A 10,000-nucleotide genomic window follows, 5' to 3' on the forward strand; every position below is an offset into this window, starting at 1 on the left:
GGTCACAGCTGGCAAAGGAAATTACAATGACGTAAATCAACAAAGCGAAAATAATTCAGAAATATTTTATGACTTGGTGGAGCCTGTGTATAACGCAGAGAGTGGAGGTTCAATGGCCCAGTAGTTAGGGCAACCGACTCGCGGTCGTAGGATCGCGGTTTTGATTCCTAGACCGGGCGCTGTGAGTGCTTATTGAGCGAAAACACCTAAAGCTCCACGAGGTTCCGGCAGGGGGTGGTAACAAACGCTGCTGTATTCACCACAACTTTCACTCTTTCTTCCTGTTTCTGCTGTACCTGTATTTCAAAGGGCCAACTTTGTCACACTGTGTCATGCTGAATCTCTCCGAGAATTACGTTAAGGGTACACGTGTCTGTGGAGTGCTCAGCCACTTGTACGTTAATTTCACGAGCAGGCTGGTCGGGTCAACTGGAACTCTCGTCGTCGTAACTAACGGAGTGCCACGACGATAACGTAGAGAGAAATAAGAGAGTGAACAGTTTTTCTTTGTTTTTTTGCCGGGTGACCGAAAAAAGGACAAATATTCTATAAAAGTAAGAGATTCAAATTTTTAATAAGAGAAAACGGGCTGGGGGTACAACCTGCTCCAGTATTTTTAGCATGTCATTTGAAGTCTTTGATGAGTATAGTTGTTTGGGAGTGATTTTCTTTTATTGTCAGATAATATTTTATTTAAAGAACAGCGAGCGGTGGATAAAATCTTTAGCTATATTTCGTCCGTCTTCACGTCGTGACTTCAAATTTCGCCAGGATCAGCTTTGTCTTTCGTCCCTTCGAGGTCGATAAAATAAGAACCAGTTAAACACTGGAGTCGATGTAATCCAGTGGTTCCTAACCTTTTTATTTAAATGAGTTTTTCCCACTGACCCCATATATATATATATATATATATATATATAGTTAAAAAAACAATAACAAAAAAACAAAAAACAACAAAGTGAGGACGTGATATGGATAGTATTATTGGACGCTCAGGAAAGGAAAGAGAGAGTGTATGACGTTTCGGGCGTAGCCCTTCGTCGGAAAGATGGAAAGTTCGGAGAATGGAAGAACGGAGAAAGAGGAAAATGGTACCGATGCCCACGAGGTTACATTATGAAAAGACCGGAAGATATATATGCCTCATCTTTGAAACCCCTAGTTTAGAATAGAGGCAGCTGATGAAGGAAAAGTTCCATAAGTGGCTCGTCTGTTTTCCTATGTGTTCATTTTGTTTGTAAAAAAAGGCCGTTTTTGTGCTTTATGTTCCCGTTCCTTTCCTGACGTCCTGTACCCGGATATGCATCTATATATACATGTAGATGTAGATATGTACATATATGTATGTGTACATGCATATGCTCATACATCATTTGTATTATTATTATTATTATTATTATTATTATTATTATTATTATTATTATTATTATTATTATTATTATTATTATTATTATTATTATATATATATATATAAGAATTTAAGGATTGGAGAAAACGCATGTTATAATTGCATACTTTATTCCTACATATGTTTCAAAGGATTACAACCTGTGTGATCCATAGGGATCTTTGATATTAAAATTGTAACCTTCTCATCGGGGAAAGCATGGGAATCATCTTAAACGAAAGACATTATGACCGATTATGAAAACAATAGATGGATAAGGTTATGACTTGATTCATTTGAAAAAAACCGTTAGAGAATTGGACGCTGCTGGATAGTGGGTTGGACAACACATACCAATCAATGTGTAAGAGCGTACATGCATACATAAATATACATACACAAACACACACATATACATGCATACTGATACACACACATATATATATATATATATATATATGTATATACATATACTTACATATGTGCACTTGTATATACATATGTATATATATATATATACACACACACGTATATATATATATACACTCATACGTCCACATTTATACATATGCACATACGTACCCACGCATATACAAATATACAAATATACACATGTGTGCGTGTCCCCATATACACACAGGTATCCATCTACATATACACACATGTATAAATAGAAATAGATTCATGCACATACACATAGCTATACATCTACGCCTATTACCTAATCAAATAAACAGATTCGCATATACATATACATACATGTATACATACGTAAACACACGCATGCACATACATACATACATACATACAAATACATATCCATATCCATATACATATATATATATACATATATATATGTGTATATATAAAAGAAAAATAACACAAGTGTTTTTATATATACATACATACACACATCCATATACATACATCCACATATCCATATATATGTGTTTGTGCATGCATACATATACATATACACACACACACACACACACATATATATATATATATATATATATATATATATATATATATATATATATATATATATATATATATATATATATATATATATATATATTCGTACACACACACACATATTTGAAACATATGTAGGAATAAAGTATGCAATTATAACATGCGTTCTCTCCAATCCTTAAATTCTAAAATATACTCAAATAACCAAAATTTCATGGAGTTCCTGCCTTAAAAACAGGAACTAAGCCACAGTTATATTGTGTTCTTTGCTACATTGGTTTCTATTAACCCATTTATTCTATCAGAAGAATTTTTATTCATTAAGATAGAAGAAATACACATAATTATATATATATATATACTAGCAGAAATACCCGGCGTTGCCCGGGTTAAAGAGAATAATGAAATCTAAAAACGCCGTCTAGACTACGCATCATCTTTATATATAGAGATGTATATACACACACGCACCCAAACACATGTATATATATGTATATCAATATAAATATATGAAAGTCAATGAAGTTTCGTAAAAGAAGGTGATCATGTACATACTTTCTTGCTGTTGTGATTATAACACCTCATTGTAAACTATGTTCCTTGTTTTCCCTTGTGGAGCATATACAAATAGGTTTTTTGTTGCTGCCCACTCTTGAGCAGCCAACATACAGTTGTCCATGTGAGAAGCAGGGCTCTTCCAAGAGAAGACCAGCTATAGACAGTGTTTGACCCTGATATTTGTTTATGGACATGGCAAAAGTCACACGAAGGGGGAATTGTAGTCTTCTGAATGTAAAAGGAATGTCTGCTCCTGATGGAGTAAGAGGAATTCTTGGAATAAAGACGTCATCCCCTTTTGCACATCCAGAAAGAATGGTAGCCTCGATAACGTGTGACATCATTTTCTAAATAATGCTCATCTGTTATGTTCGGGTTAAAATTTCATCAACATCAAAAATATATGAATTTTCATGGGAGTTATGGCCGTTATGCAAAGAATATAATTTCCAAATTTCATAAAGATCCATTCAGTACTTTTGACGTAGTTTTGGATAAGAAAACAAATGACTAATGTGTGTGTTTGTGTGCATGTGTATGTGTGTGTGATGGGTGTATATATGTATAGATATCTGTATGCATGTATATATGTATATATGTGTACATATTACATGTACATCTATATATATATATATAGTGATACTCCAACCAACCAGGGGAAGCAATATTTTAGATCTCTGCTTCACAAACAATGTGAGCCTAATCCATAATGTGAAAATAACGCCCACGTCTCTCTCAGATCATAACATTATAGAATTAACTATGTATGGTCCTAGACAACCCACTGACACCCACCCCACCAGGAGGACTCAAGCAATATCCAACCTGAATTTCCACAGGGCGGACTGGAAGTCAATTCGCAGAGAGATTCAAAATCAAAACTGGCAAGACAGCCTTTCTATACAAGACAATGACCTCAAACTAAGTCATTTTATGTCAACCATACAAGACATATGCACCAAATACGTGCCATATAGAAAGACCAGCAAACATGCCAATAGATTTCCTAGAGACAGGAAAATCCTTATGAGATACAGAACAAAGGTCTCAAACCAGTTAAATAGAGAACTGGAGGATAGGAAAAGGGCTAAATTAAAACTAACACTATTAGAAATAGAAAACAAAATTAAACTCTCCCATGAAAAGGAGAGAGCAGAGAAGGAGAAGAGAGCAGTAGAAAGCATAAAAACAAACCCCAAGGCTTTCTATAGATTTGCAAAGGAGACTGCTACGGTACAGTATAAGATAGGACCCCTATTCCTGCCTAATGGCTCACTGACTGCAGATCCCACATGGATAAGTGAAGTGCTCAGTACACAATTCAAGAGTGTCTTCACCTCTCCTCTGAGTCACATGCAGATAAAGAACCCAGCTGATTTCTTTGACAATAGCACTCAGCAGAAAAAGACTGCATCCATTACCTACATCGACATTGAAGAGGAAGATGTGATAGCTGCCATAAATGAAATGAGCTCAAATTCGGCAACTGGCCCCGATGGTTTCCCAGCTGTCCTCTTAAAGTCGTGTAAACAAGAACTAGCAGGACCACTCCGGATACTCTTCGAGAGTTTCCTTGCAAATGGTAAACTTCCCAAAAAGCTGAAGGAAGGTACCATATGTTCTATCCATAAAGGTGGAAGCAGAGCAGAGGCTGGAAACTACAGGCCCATCTCTCTGACTTCACATATTAGCAAAGTCATGGAACGAATTGTCAGAAGGAGATTGATTGCGTTCCTAGAAGAAAATGACTTGCTGAATGAGACCCAGCATGGTTTCCGTCCAGGTAGAAGCTGCCTCACGCAGCTCTTGCAGCATTATGACTGGGTCCTGAAGCAGCTACTTGACCATTCAAATGTTGATGTGATATATCTCGACTTTGCAAAAGCCTTTGACAAAGTTGATCATGGCTTGATATGTCACAAGCTGCGAAACCTTGGCATAGCTGGTAAATTAGGAGAGTGGCTGCATGACTTCCTGAATGGTAGAAGTCAGACAGTTGCAGCCAATGGAGAACTATCTAGGGAAACACAAATATTGAGCGGTGTTCCACAAGGAACTGTTCTGGGGCCACTACTGTTCATAGTGGCCCTTCTGGACATGCCCACGGTCACTCGGAGAGCCACTGTCACTAGCTATGCTGATGACACAAAGATATCTCAGGCAATAAAGAATCCTGATGATATTGTAAGCCTGCAGAATGACCTAAATGCAATATATGAGTGGGCAGAGCAAAATAATATGCAGTTCAATGCAAAAAAATTTCAAGTACTGCGCTACAAGACCACAAGCACCTCCCAACTGGCATACACAGGGCCTGGAGGTACTGCAATTCCAGAACCACAAACAGTAAGAGATCTGGGCATCAACATGTGTAGTGATGCATCATTTCACATGCACATTGTCAAGTTGACAGCAAAGTGCAGACAACTGGCAGGGTGGATACTGAGGACATTCCGTACAAGCGATCAAAAAGTCATGTTGACTCTGTGGAAGACATTTGTTCTGAGCCGCCTAGACTATTGCTCTCAGTTGTGGTCACCACACAGTGTTAAGCGGACAGCAGAACTCGAGGCAATTCAGCGGCACTATACAAAAAAGATCGCCACAGTCCAACAGATGAACTACAGGGAGCGACTGAAGGCACTAGGTCTCTACTCCCTGGAGCGCAGGCGGGAGAGGTATGTAATAATATACATATGGAAAATACTGGAAGGACTGGTGCCAAACTTTGGCATCAAGTACTACAGGAACGCCCGCACGGGTCGCCACTGCATGGTGCCAAAGGTACCGTCCACTGCATCTCACATAAGAACGAGATACTGCAGCAGCCTCGGTTTCAGAGGACCTCAGCTCTTCAATGCCCTGCCAAAACATTTGAGAGACATGCAAGACATGGATACGGAGGTCTTCAAGACAAAACTTGACACTTTCCTCTCCACGGTACCAGACGAACCAATGGCTCGTAATGAGACGCAGTTTAGGGCAGCTATGTCAAATTCTCTTATACACCAGATGTGCCATCAAAACTCTTGATTGGACCATGTCAGGTGGGGGAGAAGAGCCATGCGAGGAACGTGAAAATCACGGTGGTGCACCAGCATGACCGCAGCCACTTGGCTGAAACACATAAATAAATAAATAAATAAATATATACATCTACACATATGTACACATATACATGTATGTATAGATCTATATATATATACATATACGTGTACATCTATATGTATACATATACATCTCTCTCTCTCTCTCTTTCTCTCTCTCTCTCTTTCTCTCTCTCTTTCTCTCTTTCTCTCTCTCTCTCTCTCTGAAAGTATCTGTCATTACAGTATTGAAATGGTGTACATATACATGTATATGTATACATATACATCTCTCTCTCTCTCTCTCTTTCTGTCTCTCTCTTTCTCTCTTTCTCTCTCTGTGAAAGTATCTGTCACTACAGTATCGAAATGTGATTGTTTCAGTTAGTGGAATAGTTTCATTTTTAAAGTGAAAGTATTTGACATGAGTGTTTTTGTTTCACTTTTGACACGTAATACTTAAATAGTGGAGAAGATATTATGTTGCCGTGTGCTCGAACACAACTGGAACCCTAAGTAAGGCATGTGTAAAATTTGAATGAAATTGGTTGCGTAGTTCTCGAGTTTTAGGGATTCACACAGACAGACAGACAGACAGACACACATTCTCATTTTTATATATATAGATATACATATATACATATATATATATATATATATATATATATATATATATATATATATATATATATATATATATATATATGTATGTATGTATGTATGTATGTATATATGTGTGTGTATATATATATCTATATATATAATATATATATAATATATATATATATATATATATATGTATGTATGTATATATGTGTGTGTGTATATATATATATATATATATATATATATATATATATATATAGTTGAAATTATTATTATTATAAGTATTAGCGTCCAATAACACTATCCATATCACGTCCTCACTTTGTTGTTTTTTTGTTTTTTTTGTTATTGTTTTTTTTTAACTATATATATATATATATATATAGCTGAAATTTACAGAATAACAAAAGACGAAGACAGGTGTATGAGCAACTCACTCGTGTAATTGTTTGGCAGTCGGTAAAGTGAGAAAGTCTTTTACGTTTCGAGCCAACGGTATGTGAGATTTTGAATTTAGTTCACGGACCCCCAGTACTGCCTTTGCGGATCACCAGGCGTCCGCAAACCACATGCTGTGAACCACAGGTTACGAACCACTGATGTAACCGACTTATCCTCTCCCTGAAATTGTTGGCCTTGTGCCAAAATTTGAAACCAATATTTTACTCAGCCATCAGTTCTTTCGTATTTTTCGCTTAAAACTACATTTTTAAAATAATTCATCGTCATTTTGAATCTTGTGATAAAATTGTCAGCTGCATGGAATGTTTATTTTAGTCATCAGAAGGCCCCTGACTATAGCTTTGCCATATTGCCCCTCTCATCTGCCCACACATTATTAATGGAGGGGAGGAGGAGGATTACCGATTACCGATTTCTGGCGTTTGCTTAATTTAGGCTTTTGGGACACACTTTCTTTACTTTTTTACGCTTGCAGGTCGTTTCATTAGAAACCTATCAAGAGTAGTCTGCTTTTTCCTGCCTTTCCAAAGATTATGAAAATGCGCCAGATCAGTATCATTAAATAAAGTAGCTGTAGCTACCTTTTCAGGATGATATTTTTCTACTAATTCAGAGGCATATTGTCACTTCGCCAACACTGCCTTTAGGTCACTCGTAGAGATAGCATTCTCTGCTACACTCTCCTCCTCCGGGGAACAAATCCCTTCCGCCGCGTCCTAGTGCTGCTGCTTCTGAAGCTGCAGGAGTTCATCCGTCGTCAGCTCCTTTGATTGTTCCTCGGCGAGATCGTTAATGTCTCCATCATCAACTGCGATGCCCGTGGACTTGCCAACAGATACTATCTCCTCGATTACAGGTGTCTCAAATTCAAACCCCTCGAAGTCTCTTTCTGTACAACCAGAATCTGTATCTCTTCCAAAAGTCACGAAGTGTGATGAACTCATCAAGATCAGTTGCCGCTATTGCTTGCCGCAGCGTACGCTTCATATAGTAACACTTGAAGATAGCAATTATTCCCTGATCCATTAGCTGCAGAAGAGACAGTGTTCGGAAGGAGGTATACGACGGTAACGTTGAGGTCAAAATCTACGATATTTTTCGGGTGGCCAGGAGCATTATCTAAGATAAGTAAAACCTTAAAAGGAATCCCCTTCTCCTTACAGTACTATGTTGCTGGGATAAAATGATTGAAGAACCAATTTTCAAAAGCAGCAACAGTAACCCATGCTTTTGAATTAGCCATCCATATAACAGGGAGAGATAACTTGGGTGTGTTCGTCAGGGCACGGGAGTTGTGTGCATGATACGCAAGCAATGGTTTTAACTTAAAATCTGCTGCAAAATTACCTCCCAACATAATGGGCACACGTTCTTCTGAGACCTTGTAGCCTGGAATAGGTTTCTCCTACTTGGAAATGAATGAACGGTCAGGCAATTTTTCCAATACAATCTAGTTTCGTCTACGTTAAAAATCTGTTCGAGAAGAAACCTGTTTTCTCCGATAGTTTCCTTTAATGCATTAGGAAATTCCGCTGCTGCTTGTTCGTCAACTGATGCACTTTCACCTTCCTTCTTAATGGAGTGATAATGTCTTCGCTCCTTGTATCTCATGAACCATCCTTGACTTGCTTTGAACTCTATAGCTTTCTCATCTGAATACTTTTTCTTCAGGTCCTCAAACAAAGACAACGGTTTCTCTTGAATGATTTCTTGACTAATAGTAACACGCTGACGATTCAACCTAACAATCCAAAGAGAAAGAAGACTTTCCATTTCTTCAAAGATTTTGCCTCTTTTCTTATCGATGACAGTGTTCTTCACCGTTGGGGCTTCGGATCTGATATGTGCTAAAATCTTGTCCTTATTATGTACAGTCGTCGATACAGTTGTCCAACTCATTCCAAAACATCGTGCAATTACTACCATTTTTTTCACCTTTTTCATGGCTTTTTATCACAGCCAGTTTATCTTCCAGCGTTATAGCATGATGCTTAGCACTTTCACTGTGAATTTTGTCATGAGGGCAAAAAGTAAAGTCACAAATGAATGAGAATGAGAAAGTAGCCGATAAACAGACGTAAACAAATCCGAATTCAAAACAATCGTGGGCATCAAGTGTGACAACGACGCCTAACGGTAGATATTGGAACTATAGTACAATATAAGCTCCGAAAGACCGATAAATAAGGCAACAGCTGATTTCATGATTTCGTTCGTTAAGCTAAACTACTTAATGGTGTGTATCTTAACAATTACTGTTTGTATTTTAATGATTTTATCTGCTTTTATTCTTATTTATTGTACAGTAACATAATTTTATGTGCTTTTAACGGTTTCCTAGGGATTTTATAATTCCAATATTTGTGGCGGACAGACGTAAAGTCGAGTAAAATAACTCAACTTGATTTTTATTTTTCCATATATTATTTTTGAAAACCGACATATAATCGAGAACGGCTTAATCCGAAGTATGTCTGTATATATATATTAAAAGTAATTGAGTCTGTCTGGTCATAGAGTGACCAATGGTCTTGCACCCACAAACTTCCTGTTGGAAAAAAAGAGTTCATAACTCTAACTAAAAACACTTGTCTCCCCTTACACACACTTCCTGTTTTGACACCACATTTCCTGCTTAACACAAACTTTTAACCCTTTTTTTAAACCTAACAAAACTCTCAACTCTCATGCATCTTTATTTTTCCTACCAATTTATACATGAACTACTATTGAACTACAAAAGCTCAAAGACAATATAATGTATGGGTATATTTATTTTTTTATATATTATTGTTTTATATATTATTTTCTTCATTTTGTACTTTTTTGTACTTCTTTGTAAAAAAACATTTTCATTCTCCTTCTTCTTGATAATTTGCTTCATCGCAATGAAAACCGGTTAGAAAAAATCTTTATTAAATTA

At 37.0% G+C, this 10,000-nt stretch overlaps 1 long non-coding RNA gene across 1 annotated transcript in view; it reads left to right on the forward strand.

Moving 5' to 3' along the window:
- Positions 1-10,000, forward strand: part of LOC149135847 (uncharacterized) — a 38,236-nt gene that overhangs the window by 27,426 nt on the left and 810 nt on the right. Inside the window, exon 3 of the long non-coding RNA XR_016242039.1 lies at positions 8,749-10,000. This exon is cut by the window's right edge and continues 810 nt beyond it. This is a non-coding gene — a long non-coding RNA (uncharacterized LOC149135847). The remainder of the gene's footprint in view (positions 1-8,748) is intronic.

This window comes from Octopus bimaculoides, chromosome 5, assembly GCF_046866305.1.
Source record: "Octopus bimaculoides isolate indiv1 chromosome 5, ASM4686630v1, whole genome shotgun sequence".
In the NCBI taxonomy this organism is placed as follows: domain Eukaryota; kingdom Metazoa; phylum Mollusca; class Cephalopoda; order Octopoda; family Octopodidae; genus Octopus; species Octopus bimaculoides.